Genomic DNA, 8,679 nt, shown 5'->3' with positions numbered 1-8,679 from the left:
AAACCCCAGATTCTAGAGACGCGAAGGTGGATTCAGTTCTCCAAATGGGCATCATCTGAAATGTGATTGGCTGTTGAGCAGAGCGTCATCAGTTGATGGAGAGACTGAAACTTCAATGAAGTCCTTGAGATTTACAAAACAGAAGAGAAAAGCAAAAACATTCCCATTCCTCCATGTTTGATCAAAATAATAATAATAAAAAAGCATAATTATTAATCATAAAATATCATATAATAGCTTTTATTAATAAGTCAATAACAAAAATGTAAAGGCAATAGATGTGCTGTATTATAATGGACATCGAAGAAACAATTTTGAGTCAATATTATGTTGCATTTGCATCTTTCTCATCTATATTTCAATAGTCAACACATGTAAAGTGCTAAACTGTGCATTACATAAAAACTGTGTCATAATAAAATCTCAATGGATTGGAGGATGCTCTAGATACACTTGATCCATGCTCCCAATTTCTCTGATTGGCCACTGCAGAATAAATCTATTGACGTGCAAATGTTCCTTGGAAGTGTGGTGAAGGTTTAGGCCTTCCCAAAACACGGAACTGAAAATAAATATGTGGATTAAACTCCCCAGTGAAACACCTTCATGTTTAAATGTCAAATGTGAAGAATAAGTGAAATTCAGTCATTTAGATATACATGTAGTAATAGAGGAAGACACAATAACGCCTAATAATGCCTAAATGCAACTCTCACTTTCGCTTTTTTGTTTTTAATTAAATGTAAATATTAAACCTACATTACAGTTACTGGAAACGTATTTATTTGCACTGATTTACAAACCGATTTCCAACTGAAATACAGTTTTTCTGACAATGTTATCCAAAGAAACCATATAAATGAGCAATTAAAAAAAAGTCAAAAATACTTAATGGCATCCATAAATGAGCTTAATTCATATTTATATCTAATAGGACTGTATTGGTGTTGAAATAATACATGTGTATCACATATTTGGTGTGACTTCACGTTCTAATGCACACACCTGATTTAAATATGCATCTGTATTTAGTGACAGTAATTACTATTTAAACTAACAGGACCGTTTACAAATATTATTGTATGCAAACAGTGGCTGAATTTAAATATGCTGATTATGTCACATGACTGTTGATTTTAGAAGCAGTTTAATTCATGAATAAAGAGATACACATATTTATACATGTATAATATACATGTATAACATTGTAATATACATTTATACATGTATAATATACAGGTATAACATTGTAATATACATTTATACATGTATAATATACATGTATAACGTTGTAATATACATTTATACATGTATAATATACATGTATAACGTTGTAATATACATTTATACATGTATAATATACATGTATAACGTTGTAATATACATTTATACATGCATAATATACATGTATAACGTTGTAATAGACATTTATACATGTATAATATACATGTATAACGTTGTAATATACATTTATACATGTATAATATACATGTATAACGTTGTAATATACATTTATACATGTATAATATACATGTATAACGTTGTAATATACATTTATACATGTATAATATACATGTATAACGTTGTAATATACATTTATACATGTATAATATACATGTATAACGTTGTAATAGGCATTTATATACATGTATAATATACATGTATAACGTTGTAATAGGCATTTGTATACATGTATAATATACATGTATAACATTGTAATATACATTTATATACATGTATATTATACATGTATAACATTGTAATATACATGTATAACATTGTAATATACATTTTTACATGTATAACATTGTAATAGACATTTATATATGTATAATATACATGTATAACATTGTAATATACATGTATAATATACATGTATAACATTGTAATATACATTTATACATGTATAATATACATTATAACATTGTAATATACATTTATACATGTATAATATACATGTATAACGTTGTAATATACATTTATACATGTATAATATACATGTATAACGTTGTAATAGGCATTTATACATGTATAATATACAGGTATAACATTGTAATATACATTTATACATGTATAATATGCATGTATAATATACATATATAACGTTGTAATATACATTTATACATGTATAATATACATGTATAACGTTGTAATATACATTTATACATGTATAATATACATGTATAACATTGTAATAGGCATTTATACATGTATAATATACAGGTATAACATTATAATATACATTTATACATGTATAATATGCATGTATAACATTGTAATAGGCATTTATACATGTATAATATACAGGTATAACATTGTAATATACATTTATACATGTATAATATGCATGTATAATATACATGTATAACGTTGTAATATACATTTATACATGTATAATATACATGTATAACGTTGTAATATACATTTATACATGTATAATATACATGTATAACATTGTAATAGGCATTTATACATGTATAATATACATGTATAACGTTGTAATATACATTTATACATGTATAATATACATGTATAACGTTGTAATAGGCATTTATATACATGTATAATATACATGTATAACGTTGTAATAGGCATTTATATACATGTATAATATACATGTATAACATTGTAATATACATTTATATACATGTATATTATACATGTATAACATTGTAATATACATTTATACATGTATAATATACATGTATAACATTGTAATATACATTTATACATGTATAACATTGTAATAGACATTTATATATGTATAATATTTACAAACCGATTTACAAACCGATTTCCAACTGAAATACAGTTTTTCTGACAATGTTATCCAAAGAAACCATATAAATGAGCAATTAAAAAAAAGTCAAAAATACTTAATGGCATCCATAAATGAGCTTAATTCATATTTATATCTAATAGGACTGTATTGGTGTTGAAATAATACATGTGTATCACATATTTGGTGTGACTTCACGTTCTAATGCACACACCTGATTTAAATATGCATCTGTATTTAGTGACAGTAATTACTATTTAAACTAACAGGACCGTTTACAAATATTATTGTATGCAAACAGTGGCTGAATTTAAATATGCTGATTATGTCACATGACTGTTGATTTTAGAAGCAGTTTAATTCATGAATAAAGAGATACACATATTTATACATGTATAATATACATGTATAACATTGTAATATACATTTATACATGTATAATATACATGTATAATGTTGTAATAGGCATTTATATACATGTATATTATACATTATAACATTGTAATATACATTTATACATGTATAATATACAGGTATAACATTGTAATATACATTTATACATGTATAATATACATTATAACGTTGTAATATACATTTATACATGTATAATATACATGTATAACGTTGTAATATACATTTATACATGTATAATATACATGTATAACGTTGTAATATACATTTATACATGTATAATATACATGTATAACGTTGTAATAGACATTTATACATGTATAATATACATGTATAACGTTGTAATATACATTTATACATGTATAATGTTGTAATAGACATTTATATATGTATAATATACATGTATAACATTGTAATATACATGTATAATATACATGTATATTATACATGTATATTATACATGTATAATATACATGTATAACATTGTAATATACATTTATACATGTATATTATACATGTATAACATTGTAATAGACATTTATATATGTATAATATACATGTATAACATTGTAATATACATTTATACATGTATAATATACATGTGTAACATTGTAATATACATTTATACATGTATAATATACATGTATAACGTTGTAATATACATTTATATACATGTATAATATACATGTATAACATTGTAATAGACATTTATATATGTATAATATACAGGTATATCATTGTAATATACATTTATATACATGTATATTATACATTATAACATTGTAATAGACATTTATACATGTATAATATACATGTATAACATTGTAATATACATTTATACATGTATAATATACATGTATAACATTGTAATAGACATTTATATATGTATAATATACAGGTATATCATTGTAATATACATTTATATACATGTATATTGTACATTATAACATTGTAATATACATTTATACATGTATAATATACATATATAACATTGTAATAGACATTTATACATGTATAATATACATGTATAACATTGTAATAGACATTTATACATGTATAATATACATGTATAACATTGTAATATACATTTATACATGTATCATATACATGTATAACATTGTAATAGACATTTATATATGTATCATATACATGTATAACATTGTAATATACATTTATACATGTATTATATACAGGTATAATATTGTAATATACATTTATATATATTGAATATTTAGTTTTTACTGTAAAAGATGACAATTCTAATTGATGCAAAGGTCTTGTATACTGTAACTTTCATTATGAAATAATGATGTTAATTTATTCAATTTTACACATCCCACATGCTCTCCCACATTTCCTGTATGCAAATTAACATATGAAAGTCATGCATGACAGAAAACATAAAACTGGAGAGTTATACTTTCTCATTTGTTTGAACTTCCTTGTTATTACCACCAACAGAAGAGCATTAAATACAGTCATCTGACCCTCAGTGTGTCTGACCTGAACTTTCCCTTGTCCTCATCACTTCCTCAAATGTTGTTCCTCATCAATGTCTGATTTGAGGTTAATATGTAGAAAATAACTGGTGAAAATAAAAAAAAGCATCTTTCAATTTCCAATATTCATACACCAGAATCATGAATTATAAAATGTAACTTTAAGAGGTAAATGAAGAATGATTTGGTCATTTATTTAATTAGTTATACTATCCCTGCTACCACTTAATCTTGGGTCAGTTGTGGTGAAATGTGGCCTTATACTTTTATAGATAAAAACAAATTTTGCTGTCAGATATTTGTCAACAAATATTAGTGCCTTTGCAAGGAACTTCGAAGGGTGCTGTTGGGTCGTTTCAAACAGAATACACAATAAGATTGACTTCTAAAAGACTTATTTTAGAGCCCCACACCTGTGACGTAGACAAAATATTAGTCTAAGATAGACTTTATTCACAGTAGAGCCATATTTCAATTTGGTCATGTGTCATGACATGTTTTGTCTTGTGTCTCTGTTGTAATCACGCCCACTGACCACTAGACGGCGCCAAACACACTATTATCAAAATGTTGAATCTGTCGCCCTCTAGCGGTCAGCATTTGTAAGTGCATGAGGGGCGAACACTCTGCAGTAATAGACACACATCTGAGGGGAACATGTCAGCACCACCTATCAGAACACTGTAAAACTTTTTTGTCTGTCCTTGGTCGTGGTAAAAATATTATTAATTGTGCAGCCCTAATCTGAGAAAAAGTTGTGTGTGCTGTATGGTTGCTGAGTGATTTTTAGCGCACTACTATATGGTTGCTAGGGTGTTTTGGGTGGTTGCTAGATAGTGTCTCTGATATTCTGGCCTCTAGAAATAGTCTGTTGAAATCACTAACCCTCAGCAAAAATCTAGTCTTAAGGTTGCTTTTTCTCCCCAATTTGGAACGCCACATTCCCAATCTCTAAGTCCTCGTGGTGGCATAGTGACTCGCCTCAATCCGGGTGGCGGAGGACGAATCTCAGTTGCCTCCGCGTCTGAGACCGTCAATCCGCGCATCTTATCACGTGACTTGTTGAGCGCGTTACCGTGGAGACGTAGCACGTTCACACGCTCCATTGAGAGCGAGAACCACATTATAGCGACCACGAGGAGGTTACCCCATGTGACTCTACCCTCCCTAGCAACCGGGGCAATTTGGTTGCTACGGAGACCTGACTGGAGTCACTCAGCACACCCTGGATTCAAACTCACGACTCCAGGTGTGATAGTCAGCGTCAATACTCGCTGAGATACCCAGGTTGCATTTTAAATAACGATATAAACTCTTTTTTTAAGATACTCACAAGGTTGGAACCTAATAGTTAAAATTAGAATTACACTTAGAGCAAATATTTAATAATTATAAATCTAAAAAAAAGATTTACAATACCAAAACTACTGTTTTTTTTTTTTTTTTTTACCAAACCCCTGAAAAAATAATGCAAGGGCCTATATGTTAAATTCTTTAATAGTATATATATATATATATATATATATATATATATATATAAATTTTTTTTTTTTTTTTTTTTAAATATTTTTAAGTACAAATATTTTAGAATATATGATTGTCCCTTTAAATATAATTGACACATTTATTACACTTACTATATTAATTTTACATTACAATTTGCTACCTGTATGATTTACAGTGCGTTTACGTCTTTATGTATTACAAACACGTAAACTTTTTCTCTTAAAGAGACAGTACCAATTAAGAGAAATAGTTTCCATGAAGCTTCGCTAGTGTTTATGGGTGAATGAGCACAGTACATATTAATGATAGATAACTTACACAGTTGTTTAAACCTCATCCGCGGAATGTGTGTTTAAAATTTAGGGATGTCCCGATACCATTGTTTGGGGACTGAGTACAAGTACCGGTACTTTTTTGGTACTCGCTGATACAGAGTACGATACCTGTTATTTATTTATTTTTTATTTTTTATGAACTTCATATCAACAGTTTATTTCAATGTTATCATAAAAATGGTACCCTATATACAACATTGGAGTTATGTTTTAACAAATAAAGTGCTGCAATACAGAGCATCACAGATGTAAGACATTGCTTAAATATAATACAATAACTGTATATTTATTCTTATAATTTTTGTAGTAGTAGTATAACAGTGAATGTTACTTTTCTTTCAAATTTGTAAATTAAAGTGTGCTTTTATTTTGGCGGAGCTTTTATTTTGAAGTGTTTCTGTGAGCTCTGACTGCAGTCCCATATGCGGAGATAAGAGGCCGCTCTTTTTGAATGGATGCTGATGGAGCAGTGGTCTATTTTAATGTGTGTGATCTTAGCTTGGTTTCTGTATTGTATGATATTGATTGTGTGAGTTTGTGTGTTGTCACGTGAGGATAAAATCACATTTGGTCGAAACGGAAAACGTGTGTTCAAAGCTGATGTGAGAAACAGCACAACCTGCCGGACACAATCGGTACTGCACCCAATCTCAAACAGAGTGATGCCAAAGTCAAAGGTGTTGTTTTTAACCAAATTAAGTTTAATGAAGTAACTGATCATTATTAAAATAAATAATAATATTAATAATAATTACTATTATATATATATATATATATATATATATATATATATATATATATATATATATATATATATATATATAATTTTTATTTTATTAAAATGGCTTATTGTCCTGAATATTAAAATGTGTTTTTCCGCAGAAATAAACGTATTTTTTTTTTTTTACATCATTTTTTCTTATACATGTAAAACATCCACATTTTGCACCAAACTAAAGGATCAATCAAACTGTATTTTGCAGGTTTGACAAAAGGAAAGCGTAAAGATTAAAGGACAGAAATATCCAGATATGTACACACAGGTATAAAGCACACATCCGATCACAACAAATCACTTTATCTCTATTGTTTTTCTTTCTGTTTCATTTTTTTCTGTGCTTTATTGGCATGAAAGTGTCTTTACATGGGCATTGCTGAAGTGTTTGTAGTGTACAATGCAATTTAAGGTAAAGTGAATGTAAATCACAATCAAGAAAAATAAACAGAATATAAAATCTCACATATGATTATTTAGAGTCAGTGATTATCTTTCAATCGAGTCCACACACAAGATAATCAGATGTATAGATCATTAGATAATCCACATGAAGCACAATGTTACATATGACCACCAGGAGATGGCGCCAAATACACGACACAGACTCAATGATGCCTCAAATGACACAGAATGAAACTCAAACAGTACAGAAAAGTACATTTTTGGCTAAATTTTTTGTGATTTTTCAAGTTCACTAAGAAAGTATCATAATCTATATCATTAAACATTTTGAAAAGTCTATTTTACAATCATACACAACACTTGACGCTCCTTGTTGTTTTGTCGAGTTTCACGCCTTTAATTTTGGGAATGCCACCGAAACCGGAAATCTTCAGCGCTTAAAGGGTTAAACGTATTATAGTTTAAAAAGTCTATTTAAAAGGTATTTAGTCCTTGTGTGCTTGTTGGCTTTTTAATACTTGGACACAAGAAAGATAAGAAAGCCAACATGACATTTTTAATTTCTCATCGGTCCTCTTGTAGTTCTGCAGTTCATGACTTTTAATCTTTTGTCTTCCCGCTTGTTCGTAAACAGATCTGTTGCCTGGCAACGGGCCATTACAGTTGTCCTGGTGGCAGGTTGTTTTGGAGGTTCTCGGGCCCCCCCTCCCCCTGTCTGACAGTCTGAGAGCTCATCGGGGGTGTGAGGGGAGGAGACGGCCTTTATCAACTCCGGCTCAATTACGGGAAAGAAAAAAATAACAAATTCCTCTTAATAAAGACACAAAAACAAAACCACAGGAAAGTGTCCCGGATTCACACTTGAATTTGAATAATAATTGGGAATCAACCCTATGAAAAATCCTCTTAGATTACTTTAAAATGATTGAAATAAAAGTATAAATATACTTTAAAAACATACTACTCTTA

This window comes from Xyrauchen texanus, chromosome 19 (assembly GCF_025860055.1).
Source record: "Xyrauchen texanus isolate HMW12.3.18 chromosome 19, RBS_HiC_50CHRs, whole genome shotgun sequence".
Lineage (NCBI taxonomy): Eukaryota > Metazoa > Chordata > Actinopteri > Cypriniformes > Catostomidae > Xyrauchen > Xyrauchen texanus.
The sequence above is the reverse complement of the archived record's forward strand: the minus strand, read 5'-3'. Positions refer to the sequence as shown.